The sequence below is a fragment of the Jaculus jaculus genome, chromosome 2, assembly GCF_020740685.1.
Source record: "Jaculus jaculus isolate mJacJac1 chromosome 2, mJacJac1.mat.Y.cur, whole genome shotgun sequence".
In the NCBI taxonomy this organism is placed as follows: domain Eukaryota; kingdom Metazoa; phylum Chordata; class Mammalia; order Rodentia; family Dipodidae; genus Jaculus; species Jaculus jaculus.
Genome location: NC_059103.1, coordinates 26,779,557 through 26,805,286, shown reverse-complemented (window position 1 = coordinate 26,805,286; position 25,730 = coordinate 26,779,557). Strand labels below are relative to the sequence as shown.

The window sequence follows — 25,730 nt, the reverse complement described above, 5'->3', positions numbered from 1 at the left end:
ACTTCTTGGGGCACTTACAGAATCAAGTTTCTAGACTTACAATGCTATGATTTAGACCTTATCTCTGAACTTGGTGATCCCTAAGTTAAGTGCTGTTCAGTGACACACTTCCTTGAGAACCAGATGGTTTCTTCCATGGTGGGCCCACAACAGAGACAGGAATAGCAGTCACTTTCCTAACTCCACGCGTGTGTTCTATATAGTACACCACCTGCTGTTTCCTGGGCAGCAAGTGTCTAGTGATAGTTATTAGTGCTATGTTGCTATTCAAAAAGATATGCACTGCTTGTGACTAAATATTCCTATTTTATGTCACTGGATGTTGGAACTGGCATATTCAATTATTTAACTCAATGCCTGGGAGAATAAGATGAAAAAGATTGACAGTTTTTGTTCTAGAATTTCATGTCCTTTACTTAATCCTGTGTATTATTATTTTTTGGTACCAGTTGTAGTCGAAAGCGAAGCTTGATTATTTAGATGAGGATTCTAATCTTGCTCAGTTTGTAATATTATTATGCCTTTGTACAAGTTGGGTTTAGATTTCTAGAAACTCAAGGAAGTACACTTGGGAGAATTGTTTTTTATTTCTTACTTTTATTTTATTTTAGTTTTGGCACTGGAGATTGAACTGAAAACCTCATATGTATGATGCAAACACTGTACCACTGAGCTATATTCCCAGCCTTGCATTTAAAAAAAAAAAATTGCAAGCAGAGAGAGAGAGAGAGAGAGAGAGAGAGAAATGGAGAGAGAGAATGGACAAGCCAGAACCTCTAGCTGTTGTAACCAGATTCCAGACACCTGCATCACTTTGTGTATCTGGCTTTACATGGGTACTGGGAATTGAACCCTGTTCATTAGGCTTTGCAGGCAAGCGCCTTTCCTGCTGAGTCAACTAACCCAGTCCTCAGCCTTGCTTCTTTTACTTTTTTTTTTTAAAAAAAGATATTTTATTTATGAGAGAGAGAGAGAGAGAGAGAGGAGAGAGAGAGAGAATGAATATTGGTGTGCCAGGGCCTCTAGTCACTGCAACTGAACTCCATATGCATGGGCGCCATCTTGTTCAACCTTGTGCCCTTGTGTAACCATGTGCATTTGACGCATGTAAGTTCTGGAAAGCACAAATCTGGATCCTTAGATTTACAGGCAATCATCTTAACTGCTAGGTCATCTTTTTAGTCTGCTTTTTTACATTTTATTTTGAGACAGGTTCTTGCTAGCTTGCCCAAGCTGGCCTTGAAATCACTCTGTAGCTAGTGTAGTTTATGAACGTGTAATCATCCTGCCTCAGCCTCCTGGGTAGAAATATTATAGGCTTGTACCAACAGGCCTGGTTTCAAAGGAATCTGTGACAGCTTTGTTCTGCTAAAAAGATGTGTGAGTATAAAATTAAATATATTTCTATGTAAATTTAAAACCATTCATTCTAAATAGCATAATGTGGACATTATCTTGTTTCTGAAGATTTGTGGTATCATTTTTAAATTAGTTTAAATTATTCAATAAAATTTTGACGCTTCTTTGTGATCCAATATTTGCATTCAAATAGAACTCTAAATTATCTACAGTACAACCATTAAAGTAAGTTTTATTATTGGATTGTCTACTTAGGAACACATCATTTTAAAAGGGAAACTATAACAGAGAAGATGATTAACAATGACATTAATATGAAAATAAACTTGATGAAAATAGTTGTGAAAGATGAATAATGACCAATGAAACAGAGTTAGCTACTGTGGACAGTTTTGGAGCAAGCATTGGATTCTGTTAAGATAATGTTATCAGGTTGATAGTACGCAATGCCCGTCTGGGCTTGGGATGAGCTTAGAACTCCCCAAGGCAGTGACTCTCAAGTCTCAAGTTTTGTTTTTTTGTATTAAGATTAACAAAGAATTAAAAAATAACATAGACATGAAAAAGGGTAAATTATGAAAGATTTAAAAGAAAGCTGAAGTAAAAGAGAAGAAAAGCACCCAAGCAGAGGCAAATTTCCTCCTTCCAGCTGCAAGGAGTCCCCAAAGAGAAAATCTAAGAAATCCACGTGGATGTTTGGATCACATCTTTTATAAACCAGATATCAAGTTAGGATGAGCCTCGTTGCCAAGTTTAAATGTATATGAAGGACTCTGAATGGTTAGTGGGTCTAGGAGGAGAGTGCAGACTCAAAAACGGCCCGCCAAGTGGGGAAAAGACTGTGACAAATTAAGGACAAAGAATCAGGAAGCTACTTTTTATTGCAATCTTGAATCAGACTGACCCGGGCAGGGCAACATCTACGTTTTATGTCCTGAGCCTGTGTCTCTGAGTGACTATCTGCAAAAGGAGGTTACCTTGCTCCTAGCCTCCATCAATAACTTTCTTTTTAAACACATCAGAACATGTGGAGAAATGCACAACTCACAAATGATCCTTTTCAAAACACATGCAAAAAGACACAATGGTCTTTAACACACATCTGCATCTCCTGCCAATCCCACTAATGATCCAGGCATACAGAAATAATATAACCCTACTCAGAAAAGACAAAGAAGCACTCTACCAGTAAAAAGCAAACACGTTTAGCACGTTGTTAAAAACATGGAAGGAAGCTGGGCTGGAGAGGTAGCTTAGCGGTTAAGTGCTTGCCTGTGAAGCATAAGGACCCCAGTTCAAGGCTCCATTTTCCATGACCCACGTTAGCCAGATGCACAAGGGGGCGCACGCGTCTGGAGTTCGTTTGTACCAGCCGGAGGCCCTGGAGCACCCATTCTGTCTCTCTAACTGCCTCTTTCTCTCTTTCTCTGTCTGTCACTTTCAAATAAATAAATAAAAATACACAAAAAATAAAAATAAAAAAAGGAAGAGTCTCTCTCGTCATGATCTTAGCAGGTGGGAGGGGTTCACCTTCTCTAATCACAGACAAGTGATTCTGGGGCCTGAGGAGATGGCCCAATGGCAAAAGGCACTTACTTGCAAGGCCTGCTGACCCAGGTATTCCCAGTACCCAGGTAAAGCCAGTTGTACAAAGTGGCACATGAAGTTTGTTTGCAGTGTGTCAGACTCGCTCTCTTTCTGCTCATAAATAATTAAATTTTAAAAAGGATTTTCTACCCAAAAGTGAGAGCAGTATGGATGAAAGGGGATAAACATATACATTTGGAATGCTTTTTTGCTGGTAATAGCCCATCCACTCACCAAAGCAGTGGAAAAGTCCCGCTAGGGTCTATGGCTTTCCAAGCCATAGTCTTACCATCTACTTCCCCAGTATTCTGAAAACCTCTTTGCTCACACCTTTAGTGAAATTGTCATAGTCTACGCAGGGCATCTTATTTCAATCTGCAGCTGTTCAAATAAAAGGGCTTTCAAAAAGTTCTGTAAGAAGTGCACTAATTCCTTTCTGTTTATATTTCCATAACATTTGAAGAGCAGTGTCATTGAAAACAGATGCCAGTTTCACCAAGCTTACTCTTATTTTGTTGTTAGCTCTATGCACTTCCTCATTTGCCTGGAAGTAACCCTAAATGAAACTTCCAGCCTGAGTGTCCTGTTTTACTGTTTGATTGACATGACCCTTAAAACATCCAGACCCTGTAAACAGTATTTTGACTTCCACATTTTCCAGCTAAGTATAACCTGTAGAATGTTACAATAATTCTGTTTAAAAAACGAGTGAAGCCAGGAGCGTTGGCCCATGGAGGCAGAGGTGGGAGAACTGCTGTGAGTCCGAGGATCCCCTGAGACTACACAGTGAATGCCACGTCAGCCTGGGCTACTGAAAGATCCTACCTCAAAAAATGAAAAAAAAAAAAATAGTGATGTGAATTTCTTCTGTTTTGAATTTCAATCCATCTCTCTTTCGTTCTATGTAACACAAATTGTTTTCTGAGGGGTAAAAGGAATTAGAAGTGCCTTTAACTCCTTTTGTGCTGGAAACATTTAGATGTTTATAGCACTGAGGTATAGAGTCAAATGTGAAATGAGAAACACCACTGGGGAGGACCGGGGTTCGCTGCAGTAATTTGAAACATTTGTCCTTTACCAAACAGCAGGAGCCATGTGCTGCCTGACCCTGGAAGAAGAAGGAAGGGAAACATTGACCCACATCCTCCCCTTTCTTCCACTGGCTCCCACTCTAAATTTCTTGCAAATTTCAAGCAAATATCCATTTTAGGTAGGTGACTCTTGCCACAGAAATGCACTAGAAACTCAGCAAGGTCTTATCACAAAACATGTTCAAATGGGAGAAAAAAAATTCTCTTCTAATTTATTTATTTTTGATGCAGGATTTCACTCTATCCTAGGCTGGCCTGAAACTCCAAGTGATTCTTCTATCTCAGCCTCCTTAGTGCTGGAATAAAAGCTTCAGCCACTGGACCATGGAAAATGGGATAAAAATAAACACATCCCTTCATTAAGATCTACTTTGTTTCCCTCCCTGCACTGCTGCATTTCGGTTCCCTTCCCGTTCTGTATTTGCTTCAAATATTTTTCTTTACTGCTTAGAGTACAAGGGACAGTTTGAGTGCATGTTTGCACTTATAAAATCTTACAATCATCATCCCTAATTTAAAATGCATTAACAAAGGAATTTATGTGGTTTTTTTTTTTGTCCTCAAAAACAACAGTACATTCTATTTGAAAAAATGACCAGTCTAGCCTACCAAGCTTTTATTCTTGGTTTATGGTAGTCAACAGCACATAACTTGGGTGTTATGATGACAAATTACTTTTTTTAAAAAAAAACTATTGTTTATTTATTTGAGTATGTGTGTGGGGGAGCATGCCAACTCTTTTGCCACTGCAAACATAACTGACATGTGCAACTTACCTGAGTATTGGGGATTTAAACCCCAAGCCAACAGGCTTTCCAAGCAAGCACTTTTAATTGCTGAGCCAACTCCCTAGCCCTAAATTACTGAGTTTCTTGCTGGAAAAAAAAATCAGTATTTTGTCCCTACTAGCTATTATGTGCATTCTAGCGTTTCTCCACAAGATACACCCAGGAAAGATATGAGAGAGATATCTCAGTCATCAAAGGCACTTGCTTCCAAGACCTGACAGCTCAGGTTCAATTCCCCAGTGTGACAATAAAGCCAGATGCACCAAGAGTCTCTCACTCTTGCAAATAAATAGAAGTACTTGGAAAAAAATTCACTTAAGAGTTACAAAACAGTCATCAATGACCAACCCAAATTATTTAATAAGTCTTCCGCATACCAGAGATAGTTTGAAAAGCCAAAGTTAGTAGGAGTGTAAGCATCCTGTGGACAGAAATTAAGAGCCAGCTCCAGGTTCCTGCAAGCAGCCTGGGACCTATCTAGTCACCGTATTTTGTTTCCATTCCAAGAGCTCTTTTATTTTGAAATGGTATCCTGGCACTGGCACCTAAGAGAGTGTGTTGCAAAGTGAAAAGCGGGAAAGGAGCCTCGGAGAGGAGGTTTCAAAACCACCCTGCGTTGCTGAGAGAGCCTCCCAGAGCTGGGAAGAAGCCTGGGTGAGTGTCCTAGGATGCTTGCTGCCTGCGGGTCCAGAGGGGGTCAGGGAGGAAGTCACCAGGACTCCTCGGCAGGGAGCCGGGGTTGGGGGAGAGCCGCCTCTGAGCAGCCACATCCCCATCCCTGGCCCGGGGATGCTCCGGAGGAGGCAGGTGCTCGAGCATGCGCGGCCGGGCGGCGGGGGCGTTTCCCGCTCCCCGGGCGGGCACCACGCGGGTTCTCGCGGGCAGCGCTGCGGCGGGGCGGCCGAGCCGGGCGCCGCGCTCCGGGTGAGTGGGACCGCGGGGTGGACGCGAGCGCGCGTGGGCGTGCGCGGCCAGGGCAGGGCAGATTGGGCTGCGGACCCACGGACCCCTCCACGCACCCCCGCTGGCCCCTTCTCTTATGTCCACGCCTGGCTCCTCACGCGGGACGCGGCCCCACTTGTCCACTTCGGACGGGTGCGGCCACCTCAGGCTTCCCTGGTGCCTTGGGTTGGGGAGTCTGGCGTCAGCGGAGTCCTGGCCCTTGAGCGCTTGCCTTTGGTTTCTGGATGAGGAGCAAGGGTCCTGCGTCCCCCCGGGGGTCATCCCATCACCCCATCATCGCATCTCTCTGCTCCCTCTGCTCTCTGAGTTGTACGAGCCCGGGTGAGGAGCCAGGGACCAAGTGCAGTGTGGCAGTGTGGGAGGGCTGCTGGGACTAGCCTGTGCCCAGTGCTGGACTTGGGGCTGCAAGCCTGCTGGTCACCATCACATTCCTTAATGCTGAGCCCCTTTGGGTCAGTATGTTTCACGATGGAGACACATCTGAGTTAGGGCTACTGTTAGCTTCAAGAAGGAGTAAGCATCTTCTGGAAGTAGGAAAACTGCCCGTGTGTTTTGACCCCTGCCTTTGATCTGTTGCTGGTTAATTTCTACAGGCTGTGCTTTATATTAAATGCTGTATATTAAATTAAATTATATTAAACTTTTATCCTCTTAAAGAGACACCCTTCTTATTACTTACTTAACTTATTTATTTCCTGATTTGAGACAGGGTCTTGTGACCCTAGGCTAGCCTGCCAAGTGTTAGATAGTGTTGGTGAATTTCACTTGCGTGCGGAATCATTGCTGGGCAACATTGGGGTCCAAATAAGCATTTAGCTTCGGCTTGCCTTTGGGGTAAGTGCTCAATCCATTTCCTGAGATTATACACATGGTGAGTTGATATGGTGAAGACAGAATTGAGGCAAGTTTTGGTACTCAACTTTCGTAAACTCGTTGTATAACCCAGACTGGCCTCGAACCCCCAATTCACCTGCCTCCTCTTTCCAAAAGCTTGGTAGAGAGACATTCTCAGTGTGCCAATGCTGGCGAGTCTGAACTGAATCAAAGGCAGGATGGTCATTGTTAATGCTGAGAATGCTTATGCGTGGTGGCTAGATGCAGTCAGAGTGGTGGTCACCAGCACCATGCTCTGCTGACTTCAGGCCGTTTATCTCCACCCAGACTTAATAGTTATTAATCACTGATAACATAATCCTCACTCATTTCGACTTTTCACTGTTGAAACTATCCCAAGCATTTCCCAAGTTTCACTCCTTGGCTGGAATAAGTAGAAAGGTCATTCTTGTTGTGTTTTCTTTCTTGTTTCTTTTAAATTATTTATTTAAAATTTATTTGCACGTGTGTGTGTGTGTGTGTGTGTGTGTGTGAAGATCTCTTGCCTGTGCGAAGATCTCTTGCTTCTGCAAAGGGACATGTATCTGGCTGACTGGGGAATTGCTTGGAAAGCAAACACTTTTAACCGCTGCACCATCTTCTTAGCCCCTTGGGGCGTGTTCTTTTCTTTCTTTTATTTGTTTTAACTGGTCAGACATCTTTATTCACTTCTGGGATGATGTTTCCCTTCTCAGGCTGCTGCCCCTTCCATCGCAGGGCTCCAAATAGCTCAGGGTCCTCTGTTAAGGGGGAGGTCCTGGATGTACAAGCAAGGACCTTTCTTTTCCTGGGAGTTGCTGCTGTGAGAGAGGATGAGAGGGGCACTGCCCACCAGCATTCCATGACGTCCCCACTGTGGTTACAGGGTAGTAGGGTGGTTGCAGGGTAGCGCCAGAGAAACAGCTCTGAGCGTGGGCTCCTGAGTGATGGCATGCTGGCAGGGCTGGGGGTAAGGCCGTGGTGGTGGAGTGGTGGTGGAGGGGCCTGCAGTAAGGATGGTCGTTACGCAGGCTGAGTTGGAAGAAGTGGGTAGCTGTGTTCTCCCCGGGCAGGAACTGCTTGTGCAACTTGTTGTCCAGACCCCACCCTCATGTGGCTGGTGGGTCTTGTGGGGCCTCCATCTGAGGGTGGGGGTTCCTGTTCTGGGGGCTGCTGCAGGATCATTAGGGTTCCCTTTCTAGTCTCAGCTGCTGATGGCAGTCTCAGCTGCTGATGGGAAACAGGAACTAGGAAGTGGTTGAACTTGGCTAGGGAGAGTTGATCTCAGGGTTATGTAGTGTGAAATGTGGACTTTTTAGCTTTGTGCTTTGGGAGTATATGTCTCTCTTTGACTGCATATGTTTTGTAGTTTACAAAGCAAGACCTACATCTTCATAGAACTGAGTATGGCTTATCATAGGAGCATACCTCCAAGTGATGAAAACTAGGTCTAAATATTACCACACTAGTCACAAATTCCAAGAATACTTACCTTAACAGTATAAATATAATCTTATATTTAAACAAACAATAAATTAGAAGATTCTTGGGAGAAAAGTTCTTTATCCACATGCTGTATGATCTTTTGTTTAAAACATTTTCATCGTTATTTTTTGAAATACTTAGTTGAAAAGAATTATCCTTGTTTTATTTATTTTTTTATGTGAGAGAGAGAGAGAGAGAGGGCTTCCAGCCACTGAAGTTGAACTCCAGACACATCCACCATCTTGTGCATTTTCTAGTCCACCTAAGAGGTTCAAGCGGCAAGCAGGTAGTGCCCGGTGAGAGTCGGGTTTGTTCTGGGTGCTTGACCTCGTAAAGGTGTCAAATCTGCCATCTCCGTTTATTCCGCATGGTAACCGTAGACTTTAGGAAGGAAGGTTGAGAGATGAGATCTTCTTCTTTCTGAGCATCCAGGGTGGGTGGATTCCATGACGCTGATTACCAGTACTATCAAAGAGCGAGCCAGTACTGGTGAGGGTGCAGCCCCACATGTGGAATCATTTAGTTATTAGCACATTGCTGGGCAACACTGGGGCCAGAGAAATATTAAACTTGAACTAGAGAAATGTTAGGATAAAGATGGAGTTGAGAAAGTTTAGGAACTTACCTTTCATTTTAAGTCAGTCTATTTTTTTTAAGTTCATTACATTTAATTTTAGGCAAACTGTACCATTTGCACACTTCATTGCAGTTTCTGAGTGATTTGTTTCTTAAGTTATACTTATGAATCCTCTTTAGTAGTAAGGAGGAAGTCTGGAGTGTCTGCTTGGCCAGTGGTTAAATACATTCGTAACATTCATAGGATTGAATCCGTATGTTGAGCAGGCAAACCATCAACAAAGTGATCAAAGATAGGTCAGTGTGACTGTGAAGAAAGATTTGAAAGTGGAGATTTGAAGGAGTTATAACCGGAAAGAGGTGTTGTGAAGAAGGCTTTTTGGGAATCACCAGCCACTTACAGAGGCAGATGGAGCCCCAGTGCCTCCACCCCTCACTTTCTTCATGTCTGTGTTCCCTTCTCTGGAGAGATGGAAAACATCTTGAGATTCCTGCTATTATTTTAATTAGGAGAGAATGCTCTGCTGGTGAACTGGGAGAGTTAGCAGGAGAGCCGGGTTTGGTGGGTAGGCAGCTGGGTGATGCAGGTAAGTTCAGTTATAAAATACAGGAAGAGACATTGGGGCTGGAGAGATGGCTAAGAAGTTAAAGGCTCTTGCTTGGAAAGGCAAATGGCCCAGGTTCAGTGCCCAAGTACCCACATAAAGCTAGGTGCACAAAGTGGCATATGCATCTGGGATTCGTTTGCAGTGGCAAGAGGCCCCGATGTGCCCATTACCCCCCTTTCTTTTAGCAAATGAATATATAAAAAAAGTTTTCTTTAAATTTTTTTTTTGTTGTTGTTATTTTATTTAGTTTAGAGCGACAGACAGAGAGAAAGAGGAAGAGATAGAGAGAGAGAATGGGCGTGCCAGGGCCTCCAGCCACTGCAAACGAACTCCAGATGCGTGCGCCCCCTTGTGCTTCTGGCTAACGTGGGTCCTAGGGAATTGAGCCTCAAACTGTGGTCCTTAGGCTTCACAGGCAAGTGCTTAACCACTAAGCCATCTCTCCAGCCCCCAAAAAAGTTTTCTTTAAAGAAGAGATACTGAGGTAGCTTTCAGGAGAGAGGAACTGACATTGGGGCTAGGCAAAGGCCAGGTAAGAAACAGGCAGTTATGGAGGAGGCAAAAACATGAGAAAGCACGGCAAGAAAAGTGATGTGGTCAGGGAGAGAAAACAAGACATGGTTAGATCCAGAAGCAAAAGATGTGAACACCCAACAGGGAAGCAAGCAGAGGACCAGTGGATGGACCACCATGGCAGTCTCAGCTGCTGATGGGAAACAGGAACTAGGGAGTGGTTGAACTTGGCTAGGGAGAGTTGATCTCAGGGTTATGTAGTGTGAAATGTGGACTTTTTGGCTTTGTGCTTTGGGAGTAGATGTCTCTCTTTGACTGCATATGTTTTGTAGTTTACAAAGCAAGACCTACATCTTCATAGAACTGAGTATGGTTTATCATAGGAGCATACCTCCAAGTGATGAAAACTAGGTCTAAATATTACCACACTAGTCACATATTCCAAGAATACTTACCTTAACAGTATAAATATGGTAATCTTGTACTTAAACAAACAATAAATTAGAAGATTCTTGGGAGAAAAGTTCTTTCTTTATCCACATGCTATATGATCTTTTGTTTAAAACATTTTCATCGTTATTTTTTGAAATAGTTATTTGAAAAAATTATCCTTGTTTTTTTTATTTTTTTTAATTTTTTTTAATTTTTTTGGTTTTTCGAGGTAGGGTCTCACTCTGGCTCAGGCTGACCTGGAATTCACTATGTAGTCTCAGGGTGGCCTCGAACTCACGGTGATCCTCCTACCTCTGCCTCCCGAGTGCTGGGATTAAAGGCGTGCGCCACCACGCCCGGCTTGTTTTGTTTATTTTTTATGAGAGAGAGAGAGAGAGAGAGAGAGAGGGGGGGGGGGGGCTTGGCTTCCAGCCACTGAAGTTGAACTCCAGACACATCCACCATCTTGTGCGCATGTGCGACCCTGCACACTTGCATCACTTTTTACGTGTGGCGTACATGGGACCTGGAAAGTTGAATATGGGTCTACAGGCTTTGCAGGCAAGTGCCTTAACTGCTAAGTCATCTCTCCAGCCCCCTGTTTTATTTTGAAATTACAAATTATTTTTGGTTGTAACAATGGAAAAACAAAACCTTTCCTCTGTGCTCATTAGGGTTGTGTGTCCTTCACTCCCCTGGCCGGTGTGCAACTCTGGGGAGGATGTCGTCACAGTGATGGGGCTCTCTGCTCAGTGTCACCACTCGAACCTTTGCCCTTTCTTCTGTGTGGATTTGTGTTCACGCATGAATGGTTCTCTCAGTGAGGCCAGACACCTTGGGGAATGCTATGTTTCCTTCTTGAAAATGGATACTAAATGATAAATGTGTGGTTGCTGTTATGATGAACAATTAAGAAATAAGCAGTTTGGAGAACACGAAGCGTGGGTTGTGGGAGATGGGGCAGCTGGGTATAATATGTTACTTTGTTGTCATTTCTTGAAGGAGAGAGTGTATTTAACAAAGGGACAGATAGTGCAACACTTAAGCTTTCTTTTTTCATTTATGAAGAGATGGGGGTCTTGCTGTGTTTCCTGGGCTGATCTGGAATTGGGGTCACATGACCACCCTACTCAGCACTCCCCCCCGCCCCCAGTAACTTGGACTGTAGACTTGTGCCACTGTATCTGGTACAAAACTTATATACACAAGTCTTCGGCATAGCTTTTGTTTATTTATTGACTTATTTTGATTTTGTTTTTGAGGTAGGATTTCACTCTAGCCCAGGCTGACCTGGAATTCACTATGTAGTCTTAGGGTGGCCTCGAACTCACAGCGATCTTCCTACCTCTGCCTCCCAAGTGCTGGGTAAAGATGTGCAGTATTATTTTTTCCGAGGTATTGTCTCACTCTGGCCCAAGCTAACATGGAACTCACTTTGTTGCCCAAGCTGGCCTTGGACTCTCATTGATCGTCTTACCTCAGCTTCCTGAGTGCTAGGATTAAAGGCATGTGTCACCATGCCAGCCTTACAGTAGCTTGTATTTGTGTGTGTGTATATATATATATAATTTATGCTGTGCATCTGGCCCTACATGGGGACAAGGGAATTGAACCCAGGCCCCAGACTTTGCAGGCAAACACCTTTATCTGCTGGGCCATCTCCCCCAGTTCAGCTTTTAACTTAAAATAGCTTTCTCAATTAAGTCACCATTAACCTACTCCCTGGATTTTTGAGCGGGGATGGAGCGAGGCACTTTTCTTGTATCAGTTATGTGCTGTGTGTTTGGAGGGGCTGTGCAGACTTGAGCTCTGCCTCCATGAAGACAACTATAAGACCCGAAAGGCCTACTTTGTATAGTGGAGCAATAAAGGCCTCCGAAGAATCCTAGCCAGTAGCGGGATGGGGGATTCGGCCGAATAAGGTTAGGGAAGAAAATAAACAGAGTCAGCAGGAGTGTGGCATGGTCTGCTTTGTATTGGTAAAGGCTGTCTCTGATTGTCATTCGCAGAATGGATGTCAGTGGCAAGACCAGATAAGACACTGTGGCATGTGGCCCTGTGGAAGTTGCTGTTGCTTGGAACAGAGAGGTGAGTGCGGAGATAGATGAGCTTCAAGGGCCATTTTTTTTCTTTTTGAAATTTTTTTTATTGTATTTACATGTGTGTGTGTGTAACAGAGAGAGAGGGAGAGAGAGAGATGGAGAGAATGGACATGCCAGGGCCTCTAGCTGCTGCACATGAACTCCTTGTGCACCTGGATTTCATGAGTCCTGGGGGAATGGAGCCTGGGTCCTTTGGCTTTGCAGGCAAGCGCCTTATCAGCCAAGCCATCTCTCCGGTCCTCCATGGGCATTTCTGAGGTAGAACTGATGGTACATGAGAGGAAAAGGTAAAGGGCAGGGTCTGGGGTCCTCTGCTTTGGAGATGGGGATGGCTGGAACGAGACAGTCATGGAAGCTGGCCATGGCCCTTTCCGAATGGGAGCCCTAGTGGGCAGAAGGTAGTTTAAGGAGATAACTTGTTTGAGTGTGAGATGTGTCGAGCACCGCACCCAGGATTGTACTGGGTGTGGGACAGATGTGGGCTTCCTTCCCTGTCTCTGCAGCTATGGCTTTTGGTAGTCAGTGGACATCCTTTGTACGTCCCTTGGCTGTCCTGATAAACAGCCAGCCTGTTTGCGGTTGCACCAGCACCCCGAGATGCCTGCGATCTGATCCCTGTCATCAAGCTGGCTCTGCCGCATCCTGTGCAGTCCTGATCGGAAAGGTTTAAAAGTTCTGATTACTCAGTTTTCCTTACCTTGTTTTCCAATACTCATCCTGACACTGGAACCCTCAGAGCCCCAGCAGGTTCTCTGGCCCTGCAATGATGAACCATGGCTTATTTGCGATTGCTGCTTTCCTGAATACAACAAACTTGAAAATGGAACCTTTCTATAGGACAGCTGTGGTGTTTTGAATGTTGCCTCAAGCATTTGTGATTAAGCTTCCTGCTTAGTCACTGGCAGCTGGTAGAGCCTTTGGGAGGTAGAGCCTTACCAGAGGTGGGCTGTCTCCGGGGCCTTGGGATGTCATAGTCTAGCCCACTTGCATGTGCTGGCTGAAGCTTGCTGTTCCTTCCCGCCCTTGAGATGTGACAAGATATACTATCCCTACTGCCTGCTCTGATATTCTTACCCTGCCATGATGAACCTTTCCCTTGAAACGGTAAGCTCTCATCAGCTGCTTTTGGTTGGGTGTTTTATCCTGGCAACAAGAAGGTAACTGCTGGGCTGGAGAGATGGCTTAGCAGTTAAGTGCTTGCCTGTGAAGCCTAAGGACCCCGGTTCGAGGCTCGGTTCCCCAGGTCCCACGTTAGCCAGATGCACAGGGGGGCGCATGCGTCTGGAGTTCGTTTGCAGAGGCTGGAAGCCCTGGCACGCCCATTCTCTCTCTCTCCCCCATCTGTCTTTCTCTCTGTGTCTGTCGCTCTCAAATAAATAAATGAATAAATAAATAAAAAAAAAAGAAGGTAACTGCTACCAAACATTTTAAGAGGTTGCTGTTATTTCTGTGAATTCTTTTTGAATAAAAATCAAGGAACAGCACTGGATAGATGGCTCAGCAGTTGGGGTGGTTTCCTGAAAGCCCAAGGACCCGAGTTTGATTCCCCAGGACCCCATAAAGTCAGATTGCACAAGGAGGCACACGTGTCTGGAGTTCTTGTGCAGTGGCTTGTATCTTCCTGCCTCAGCCTCCCAAGTTCTGATGTATAGGCCCAGACCACCAAGACATTCTATGTTTTACTTTCGCCTAGATTTTTGTTTGTAAGTATCTACCCAGAATGCCTTTCTTATCCACCATGCTCTAGAGTATCCATCAACTTCTTATCTCACTGATCCCTGCCTATTGGAGTGACCTTATAAACTCAGGGTTGTGGTGGAAATGACTGTAAGAGTGTGCTGCTGTGGGGTCATGGTAACAGCTGGGGTAAACTTAATGCTTTTTAATTTAATTTTATTTTTTTAAGGCAGGATCTCACTCCAGCAAAGGCTGACCTGGAACTCACTTTGAGGCTGCATACTGGCCTTGAACTCATGGTAGCGATCCTTCAACCTCAACCTCCTGAGTGCTGGAGTGAGGGAGGGAACTAAAGGCATGAGCCACCATGCTAGGTGCAAACTTACATTTTGTAATGGATTAATTCATGTTTCCATGGATTTTTTTCCCTTTCACACATTCCCTTTTTAAAATTAATATTATATTATTTTATTTATTTGCGTACATGAGAGAGAGAGAGAGAGAGAGAGAACATGAGAATGAACAGAAATGAGAATATGGGCACTAAGGGCCTCTCGTCACTGCAAAGGAGCTCCAGATGCGTGCTCCTCTTTGTGCATCTGGTTTTATGCGGGCACTGAGGTCTCAGACCCGGGGTATCAGGCTTTACAAGTAAGTGTGTTTAACTGCTGAGCTCTCTCCCCAGCTCTCCTACTCCCTTCTTTTTTAGGTAGGGGGTGGTTGGCGGTAGGCTCACTACCTCTGCCTCCAGAGGGCCGGGATTAAAGGCGTGGGCTACCATGCCTGCTTCCCTCCCCTTTTATTTAAAGCAAGTTGAGCATGTGATTGGAGGGACACAGTGTCCCTCTTGTCTGCCTTTTCCACTGAGTGTTCTTCCTCTGCAAAGGCTCCGTGCCTCCCTGAAGCTGGATCGCTCCACCTTGAGCAGCACACTGTCCTACGGCAGCACTGTTGTCACGCTCTCTGGCTCTGAGCCGTAAGACTTACTTTTCTAGTGTTCTCTAGGAAACTTTGAGTTAATTCAGGGTTTGTCATCTCACAGTGCCAAAGCTAGGCAATGGCCTAATACATTCGATGCTCCATAAATTGGAATGATATTTGAGTCAGTTAGCGATAGCTTATATGGGAAGGCAGTTCACAAAGTTTCTTACATTTTAGTATCCCTTGAGTCAGTAGCTAAGACATTGACCTTTACAAATATTTTTATTGTATTTATTTGTGTGAGTGTGTGTGAGAGAGAGAAACAGAGAGAGAGAAAGGGTGGGGGGAGAGAGTATGTGCGCCAAGGTCTGTTGCTACTGCAAATAAACTACAGATGCACACACCACTTTGTGAGTCTGGTTTTGCATGGGTACTAGGGAATTGAACCCTGAGTCAGCAGACTTTGCAAGCTAATGCTTTTAGCTGTCTTTCCAGCCCCAGAACTGACTTTAGTTTTGCATTTTGTTGTTATGATCACAGAGCAGAGGAGAAATAAAGGTTTTCTTTGGTCTAAAAAATTATTCATTTGCATATACATATGTGTGTGTGGGTGCACACCAGGTCTGTTGTTACTGGCAATAAAAGCCACACACATGCACATTGCCTCTGGTTGTATGTGGTTCTGGGACTTGAACCCAGGCTGTCAGGCTCTACAAGCAAATACCTTTACCACTGAGCCATCTCGCCTACCCCAAGAAATAAAAGTTCTCTCCTTTTAGTTTTGCCTTGTGCCAGAGAATGATCTTTAATTCCCTGCCATTACACACTTTCTCTAGCCCCATCCTTGGCATCATAGAGGTGAATTACTAGCAATGCCTGTGGACCACAACTGAGTCTGTATTTCATGCACTCTGTTGTTTCTGAGGATGGTTAAAAGAAAGATTCTTTAAAAAATATTTTCTCATTCTCATCCAAAACTGTAAGTTTGCTGTGATTTTTATTCCCAGAAGATATGTGAATGTTGTCTAGGCAGTTTTATCCAGTGTTATCCAGCTTAGAAGAGGAACTGTTAAGGTTAACAGACCAAGAACTTGGGGAAGCATATCCCATTTGCTGTGGAGGCCTTTTGTATGTGAATGGTACCTACCAGCTTTATTATAACGGATCAGCAGTCCTCTCTAGGGCCATTTTTATAACGGATCAGCAGTCCTCTCTAGGGCCATTTTGTTCTTCCTCTTGTGCTGTGAAGATAAGGGGAGAACTTTTGTCAGTCTTTTCAGAACTGGTTTGCATTTGTGTCCAAAACAAACTATGGAGTGAGTGGTGAGAGAGAAATTCAAGAAAAAGTGGATGGCTGCACATGAGTCACTCACATGCTGCACTAAGTGAAGGTCAATGTCCACATATGTGGTCTTTCATCTTTCTAGGGATACTCCTGTTGTCCCACATTTAGCAACTTTTTTCTTAATTTTATTTTTATATGAGAGAGAGAGAGAGAGAGAATTGGCATGCAAGGGCCTCCAGCCACTTTAATCAAATTCCAGACACATGTGCCACATTGTGCACATGCACGATCTTGTGCATGTGTCACCTTGTGCATCTGGCTTACGTGGGATATGGGGAGTTGAACATGGGTCCTTAGGCTTTGCAGGCAAGCACCATAACTGCCAAGCTATCTCTCCAGTCCTTGTTTCTTTATTTTTAAAATTTATTTATTTGAGAGGGACAGACAGAGAGAGAAAGAGGGAGGGAGGGAGAGGGAGAGGGAGAGGGGGAGAGAGAGAGAGAGAGAGGGAGAGAGAGAGGGAGAGAGAGAATGGGTGAGCCAGGGCCTCCAGCCACGGCAAATAAACTCTACGCGCATGCGCTCCCTTGTGCATCTGGCTAATGTGGGTTCTGGGGAATCAAGCCTCGAACCAGGGTCCCTAGGCTTCACAATCAAGCTCTTAGCTGCTAAGCCATCTCTCCAGCCCCTTTTATTCTTTTTTTTAAAAGTATTTTTTCTTTTTATTTTTTTATGAGAGAAAGAGAGAGAGATTTAGTAACTTTTGAAAAGTTTTCTTTGGTTATGCATTTACATCTGTATTTTTTTTTTTCTGAATTTCAGGGAGTTTAGAAAACCTGAAATTCAAGGTTTTTCTATCTTATCTCACACACACACACACACACACACACACACACACACACACACACACACACGCAGTTGTTGTTATTGTCATGCGAACCACCCAGCCTGTGCACTGCAGGGAGTGCAGCTTCTCTGGACTCTCCCTCCTAGATGCCCGTGGTTCCTTCCTTCTTATTAGCTGTGACAGCCTGGATCAGTCTCCAGACTGTGCCAACAGTCCATCTCTTGGGGAGGGTTCAGAGACACCAAAGCTCAGCACATTGAGGGACAGTGATTAGAGTCCATCCGTTTTCAGAATGATAAAACAGAAGTCTGAGCTGGGTGTGGTGAAGCATGTCCAAAATCCTAGTGTTCTGGAAGCCGAGGATGGAGGATTGCTGTGAGTTTGAGGCCAGCCTAGACTACATAAGCTAGCAGCAGGCAGCCATGGTTATGAAGCAAGACCTTACCTGTGCCAGCGTGTGGTCATGAAACGGCCCGAGAGACTGCTTGGTTTTCATCCCCTTGACGCACATAAACAGCAGGGCATGGCCGTGCACATCTGTAACTGCAGATCTGTAACTCCAGTGATATTGAATCACTGGGATGGCAAATGAAACAGACCAGAATAACAGTAACAACACCTAAAACGCAGCAAGCTCCCGGATCAGTAAGACTCCAGCTCAGGTAAAAATGGCGGAATAGTGATGGAGCAGGACGGGTGTTTCTCTCTGGCCACCACTGGAGGCTGTATTGGGCACATACACATAGGTTACACTACACCACACACACACACGCGCGCGCACACACACACACACACTATACCACACATGCCAAAAACAAATTGAAAATCAATGAAAACCCAGGAACAAAATAAAGCAAATCTCCAAATAAATAGAAAAGAGATCTAGAGATCTAGTGTGTTAGGAAAAGTCTGAAGTCACAATGTCAGCTGTGTTTCAAAAAGAAAGTTATCTAACTTGAAACAGTTATCTAACTTGAGGGAACTTTTATCAATTCAAAGTTCCTGTTCTCTGTAAAGAATAGTTTTCATGATGATATGTGGTCTTTGTTGACAACTAGCCGTAAAACAAGGGTCATTATTGTGTCGCGTGGTGGCCAAGGCAAATAATTAATACCCACACTTATGCCTCTGAGCAATGGCAGAATTGGAACTTTGACTTATCTTTCCACATCCCAGTCCTTGAGGCTTTTCTGTTTTCCTTCTTCCTTCCCTCCTTCCCACTCTTCTTCCCTTTCTCCCTCTCTCCATTCCTCCTTATCCCTCCTCCTACTTCAGTTTCTAGTTCCAAGGACCAAATTTACAAGATTTTTCTATTATATGTTAACATTTCTTTTATAACCAAATTTTGCCAGTGAAGTTGTATTGAATAGCTTAGCAAATTTTGTTCTAGGGTAATAATTCTTTATTTATTTGTACAGCTGGAATCATAAAGCCAGTAACATATTTGCTATGTGAGGATATGTTCATTTCTCAAACATTTATTAGTCCTTAACTTTGGACAGAACTGTGCTAAGCCTTGAGATGTAAGGGATTTGACGCACACAGGTTCAAGTTTGAGACTTATTTGTGCTGTGTGACAAAATATTCTGTCACTAGTTTATGCATACATTTATTTTGTCCTTAGTGTTTGAGTACCCATGACGTGCCTGCCTTCAACACAAACACTCAGTCCGTTCTGCTCAAGAGATCCTCTTGCTGTTCGCTGTTGGGTCAGGCCCTCAGCATCCAGGAGAGGGGCATGCATGCTACCACCTATGCTGGGGAGACTAGCAGCAGTAAGACATCTGCCTGTGCTGAGGAGGGGGCGCGCAGTAAATACAAGAGGGAGCTGGGACATCCTTGCCACGTACCTAACTGAGAAGCTCTGTTGCTTCACCCCACAAATGATTCCTTGGGGGCTGCCCGGGTAAGGTGACATAATGTCAGGGTTGCTCCTTGCTGGATCAGGTAGGGCTCCCTCCAGAGACCATATGTTATAGATGAGGGCAAAGTATAAGGTTTTCCTCAACCTCTTGTAGAGAGATCCCTTTGGTGCTGATGTCATTTGTGTGTTGTTACATAGCACGTGTTTTGGCATGTATATGGCGCCAAACAAAAATGACTGGTTTCACTTTATGGAAATTTCAAAAACTTTGTGCCTTGGAATAGACTCACTGAGTTGTATTACAAGTGAAGATAAATTCACTATGCTTTAGTGTATGAATGTTAAGCAGTTTTCCAAGTTTTCCCCAACCTGCAAATCTAAAAATATCCCTCAAACCAGAATGTAAAGAAACAGCTTACACATTATTGGAGAGAAGATTGAATTCACTCACTCACTTTAGATAACGTTTCTTTTACTTTCTTTTAAATTTTTTTTGTTCATTTTTATTTATTTATTTGAGAGTGACAGACAGAGAGAGAAAGAGGCAGAGAGAAAAAGAGAAAGAGAATGGGCACTCCAGGGCCTCCAGACACTGCAAACAAACTCCAGACGCGTGCGCGCCACCCCTTACGTGGGTCCTAGGGAATTGAGCCTCAAACCAGGGTCCTTAGGCTTCACAGGCAAGCGCTTAACCGCTAAGCCATCTCTCCAGCCCTTCTTTTTCTTTTGTAATTCTTACCACTTCAGATTTCCAACATGGAGGTACCTATAGTTAAATAAATACACAGGTCCTTTTTCTTTTTCTTTTGGGACTAGCAATTAGGATTTTTAAAAATTGGGCTGGAGAGATGGTTTAGCGGTTAAGCGCTTGTCTATGAAGCCTAAGGACCCTGGTTCAATGCTCGATTCCCCAGGACCCATGTTAGCCAGATGCACAAGGGGGTGCACATGTCTGGAGTTCATTTGCAGTGGCTGGAGGCCCTGGCGCGCCCATTCTCTCTCTCTCTCCCTCTTTCTCTCTCTGCCTGTCACTTTCAAATAAATAAAGAAAAATTTTTTAGAAAAGAAAGATTTTTAAAAATTTTATTTGCAAGCAGAGAGAGACAGGGAAGAGAGAAAGAAGAGGGAAAGAGAAAGTGAGTGAGAGAGAGAGAGAGAGAGGGAGAGAGAGAGAGAGGGAGAGAGAGAGAGAGGGAGAGAGAGATTGAGAGAAGGGGCACTCCAGGGCCTCTAGTCACTGCACCTGGAACTCTTCAATTTTCAGATTGGGTGGTTGGCCAGGGAGTCACAGTGATCCTCCTGTCTCTGCTTTCCCTAGTGCTGGGTTACAGGCACATATAGCTATGCCTGACATTTTATGTGGGTGTTAGTGTTGAACTCAGGTCCTCTTGCTTGTATTATAATCCCCTTTACCTGCTCAACCATCTCTCTGGTCCCTTGATTTTGTTTTATTTGAGACAAAGTTTCTCTGTTTATCCTAGGCTGGACTGGAACTTGAAGCTCTTCTTGATTCAGCTTCTCCAGTACTGGATTATAGAAGTGGGCTGCCTACCATCTTTGATTCGATTGTGAGTTTCAGTGCAATGATTTTTTTTGAATAATACTTAATTTTGATTCTAAATGTAAAGGAGTGGCAGCGGCAGTAACAAGCCAGATTTCACCGCTAAATATTTTTGCTGTGACTAGCCGTCTTATCTGTGAAACTCAAGAAGGAAACAACAGCTTTCCAAACAGTTAACTAAGCAAGTCTGAAGGTATTTTTTGCTGTCACATTCACTCCGAAGTCCATTCATCTCCTTCAGCGTGCCAAAGATGAAACATACATTCTGCTTAGCTGGGTAATAGGTGGCATGCACCCTGCACCACTGCCGTCACAGGACAGTTGCCTATAGAGCTAGACTGCTGACCCTGGCTCCAGCTTCACTTTCTCTTGGGTCTTCACCCTCTTCTGAGAGGGGAGTTGTCTGAGTAATCTCTTAAATCAAATTCTTACTACAGTGCTCAGGTCAGGTCCCTGACTGTCTGGGGTGGGGAGAGAGTGGGTACAGCAGTTTCCTTCTCATTTCTGGGACAAAACACCCGAACAGAAGCAGCTGATGGAAGGAGTGTATTGATGTCAGCTGACGTTTCAAGGGGAGGTTTCATCATGATACAAGGAAAGCATGGCAGAGCAGACAATTGAGCATCCCCTCTTTTCACACCAGCTGAGGGGAGCAGCAAGAATGAGCTGAGTTCTGGGCACCTAGTAGGACTAGACTAATAAACTGCAAGGCCTGCACCAAGTGCCACGCCCCTCTAGCAGAGCTCCCCCTCCCAAAGCTTCTACCAGCTGGGATCAAGCAAGAGGCTTAATCATAAACGCATGGGGTCATGGGGGACACTTCACATCCAAACTACCTGTTGTGGTTTGATTCAGGTGTCCCCCATAAACTTAGGTATTCTGAATGCTAGTTCCCCAGCTGATGGTGATTGGAAATTATAGCCTTCTTTGGGCAGTGTATTGTTGGGGGCAGGTTTATGGGTGTTATATACAGCTGGTGTCTCCTTGCCGCTGTTTGGCACACTCTCCTGTTGCTACTGTCTGCCTTATGTTGGCCAGGGGGGTGATATCCACCCTCTGTTCATGCCATCATTTTCCCTGCCATCATGGAGCTATCCTCTTGAGCCTGTAAGCCAAAGTAAAGCTCTTTGTCCACACAAGCTGCTCTTGACTGCAACACTCTGCACTTGGGGCTCTCCTTGCAAAGCCATCACAGAGATGCTTCCAGAAGTATCTCTGTGATTGTCTGACTGAGGCTTATAAAATGATCATTTGCTTCAAATGTTTAGAGATGATTAATGTAGAATAGAGAATAAAATGAAGGGGTTGGTTTTTAATTCACACTGCAAGTGGCCGTGAAAATGTTGGTTCAGGTGGAGTGTATCTGGGAAGGAGGATCTCTGAATGACATTTGGCTCCATGACATCGGTTCCCACATTTGTAAAGCATACTGAAGTTTCATATATACAAAAGTGAACATTTTCTGCCGGGTGTGTTGGCACACACCTTTAGTCCCAGCACTTGGGAGGAGGAGGAGGTAGGAGGATCACCATGAGTTCAAGCCCACCCTGAGACTCCATAGTGAATTCATGTCAGCCTGGGCCAGAGTGAAACCCTACCTTGAACCCCCCCCCCACAAAAAAAAAGGTGAACATTTTCCTAAGTTTATTTAGACTTGAATTCATGGAAGAGAACAAAAATTACCAAAACCATGCAAATTTTCCTTTTGATTTATGTAAAATAAAATACCATTCAGGGTTTAGAGAAGCCTGAATAAATTTTTGTTGGTTTGTTTTTACACCTATGTAAATGTCAAGTGTGATACACCAGTCTTTCAAAAGGCAGGTTGAAATTTTGGTGTGAAAATTTGTCCCATGTTATATAGGTCTTATCTTTTAAATGCCACTAGTGTGTTATACTTTATTTCCTATCCTTTCCCAGTTCTTTGGATAAATAAGCAAAATCTTCTGGTAACTTGCAGTGATGTACATGAGAAATAGTTTGCTGAAAGGCAAATAACTTTGCTTAGAGTTTAGAATTACTAATTCTTGGGGCTGGAAAGATGCCTCATCTGGTAAAATGCTAGCCTTGTAAGTCAGAGGACCTGAGTGCAAGCCCCAGCACCCACACAAATGCCAGGTTTAGGGCCTTGTGGTGGTTTGATTCAGGTGTCCCCCATAAACTTAGGTGTTCTGAATGCTAGGTTCCCAGCTGATGTATATTTGGGAATTAATGCCTCCTGGAGGGAGTGTATTGTTGGGGGCGGGCTTATGGTCTTTATAGCTAATTTCCCCATGCCAGTGTTTGGTACACCCTCCTGTTGCTGTGGTCCATCTTCTGTTGGCCAGGGGGTGATGTCCACCCTCTGCTCATGCCATCGTTTTCCCCTGCCATCGTGGAGCTTCCCCTCGAGCCTGTAAGCCAAAATAAAACTCTTTTTCCCAGAAGCTGCTCTTGGTTGGGTGATTTCTACCAGCAATGCAAACCGGACTGCAACAGGCCTGGAGAAATAGATCAGTAGTTAAGGCATTTGCCTACAAATCCAAACTACTGGAGTTTGATTCACCAGTATCCACAGAAAACCAGATACGGAAAGTGGTGCGTGCATCTGTAGTCCATTTGCAGGGGCTAGAGGCCCTGGGATGCCCATACTTAGACACACACACACACACACACACACACACACACACACACACACACACACTCCTTTTTGTTTCTCTGCTTGCAAATAAATAACTAAATAAATAAATAATATTTTTTAAAATGCAGGCTTGCATGGCAACATGCTCGTGGTCCCAAAGCTTAGAATGTAGAGATGGGATACCAGGGTAAACTGGCTTGCTAGATTAGCAGAATGGAAGACCCTGGGTTTAAAGTGAGAAGGAAGAACGTGACACCTGGCATTGACTTCTGGTCTCCATGTACATGGGCACCCACACTTGTTTGCTCACCCACAGTCAAAACACATATGCACATGCATACCACACATATGCATATGCATACCACTCACACACACTCACTTACACACACACACAATCTTTTCTCTTGACAATCTTATTTTCTGTACATGAGAACCAGTTTTCATTAGCATTTTGGAAATTCTAAAGTTTTTCTAAAACTTAAAACCTTACAAGGCAGATTTTATGGTGGAGTGTTGATTCCCATTTACTCCACATTACTTAGTCAACCAAGTGTAATTTTCACTCACTAAATTTCAACTTGAAATCTGTATAGTTCATGGTAAACTTTTGATCTGGATGGCACTAGAGGTTAGACTAGCACATACATTTTGGTTAGCTTAAATGAGTGACGTTGCAATGGGATGCCTTCCAAGTAGGATTCCACAAAATAACTGTTTAAATCTAGTTGTATAAATTCCGTATAATATTTGATTGCAGGTACATATGTAGAATGTGCATATTTGAATATAAGGGTAAAATTTATCATTTCAGTCCGAGTTATATACTCATGGCATTCCTAGAAAGCAATAAAAATTATTTAGATTAGAAGAGTAATATGGAGTATTTCATTCTAACTTCCTTGTTAACAGAGGAGTCATTTTTGTCAGACTCCTGACAGATGGCAATATAAATTGTGCTTGTAATCAATTCATTAAGCAATAGAACATCATTAGGATAAATAAATAGCTCCCTAAAGAAATTACATTGTAGAGATGAAAATACTCTGAATAAGTAAATCCTGGATTTTGTTGTAAAGAAAGCCCTGTTAATAATACACCTTATGCCTTTAGGCTGATACAGGTATCAACTGTGAGGAAATATGACAGAAAAATCTCATTTCACAGGTTTTCATGCTTTGTGACTTAATGCCATGGTTTTACAAATTAGAACAGGAAATAGGTGAGTAGCTAGGTAGGTAGGTAGGTAAATAGATGGATGGATGGATGGACGGACGGATGGACGGACGGACAGACAGACAGACAGACAGACAAAGACCATTTATCAGGTCTCTTTCTGCTGCAAATGAACTACAGATGCCACTACCTTAATCTGGTTATACATGGGTATTGGGGCATTAAAGTGCCTTAAATTCAGGCTGGCAGGCATTGCAAACAAGCCTCTTTAACCTCAGAGCCATTTCCCACTGTTCCACTATTTTAAAGTAGAGATGGAAGAAACAACCAAGTCGTAGTCTATGGACTTACCTTGCTATACTTTGACTGGAATATGCTAATCCTTTCTCGCCATTTTCCCAAAACTGTGTTTTGTTTTAGCAACTTATTTATTTATTTGCAAGGAGATTGAGATGGAGAGAGAGAGAGAGAAAGAGAGAGAGAGAGAGAGAGAGAGAGAGAGAGAGAGAGAGGGAGAAAGAGAGAGAGAGGGAGAGAATGGGCACATCAGGGCTTCCAGTTGATGCAAATGGACTCCAGATTCATGTGCCACTTTGTACAAATCTAGCTTTATGTGTCTGGAGAATGAAAGCTGGGCCATTAGGTATTACAGGCAAAGGGCTTAACCACTGAGCAATCTCTTCAGCCCTGAACTGTGTTCTTTCCCAGTATAGTCCTGAGCACATTTTGAGGTCTGAGGTAGAGTAGGATTGGATTCCATAATAGTCTTTAAATTTGTCTACATTTTAAGAGGACACCTTAAGAAGTAGTATCAGAAACTCAGATTTATACAGAGTGATATTTTCATGGTGTTTGACTGCTAGGCACAATTCAGTGTCTGAACTCTCACATATAAAATGAACATATAGTGTGTCATGTATGGATAAGGCATACATATTCACCTCCCCATATGGATGTGAGTATTTATTGATGTTATTGATGTCATAACCATCATTGCCCACAAGTCGTATACAGGCTTCTTTAATCTCAGTTCAGTTCACCTGCTGTCGTATACTTAGAATCAAATGTAACTGGCTATAACATAAGATTGTGTTTGAAGGGTAGAGTGTGTGGCCTTAGGAGATTCTGTTATTGTTGGCCAACATAACGTGGACAATAGCCACAGGAGAGTGTGCCAAACACTGGCAAGGTGAAACTTTCTATAATGCCCGTAAGCCCACCCCTAAAAATACACTGCTTCCAGGAGGTGTTAATTCCCAGGCTGACAATATTAGATAAACTAAAATTGTTTCCTTGGCTGTGAGTGCAAATTGCAGACTCATTGTTAGCCTGACTAATTTCTGACATTTGGCAGTGATAACCAGAAAATATGGAATTGGACTTAACCCCTGTCACTGCACCGTGTGTATGGAGTTCAACACCCAGG

General features: G+C 43.7%; 1 protein-coding gene across 3 annotated transcripts in view; it reads left to right on the top strand.

Moving 5' to 3' along the window:
- The first annotated feature begins 12,312 nt into the window (after positions 1–12,312).
- Positions 12,313–25,730, top strand: part of L3mbtl4 (L3MBTL histone methyl-lysine binding protein 4) — a 451,548-nt gene continuing 438,130 nt past the window's right edge. For all 3 annotated transcript variants that reach the window (XM_045144044.1, XM_045144046.1, XR_006635777.1), the window contains exon 1: positions 12,313–12,342. The gene's annotated coding sequence lies outside the window, so the exon portion shown is untranslated. The remainder of the gene's footprint in view (positions 12,343–25,730) is intronic.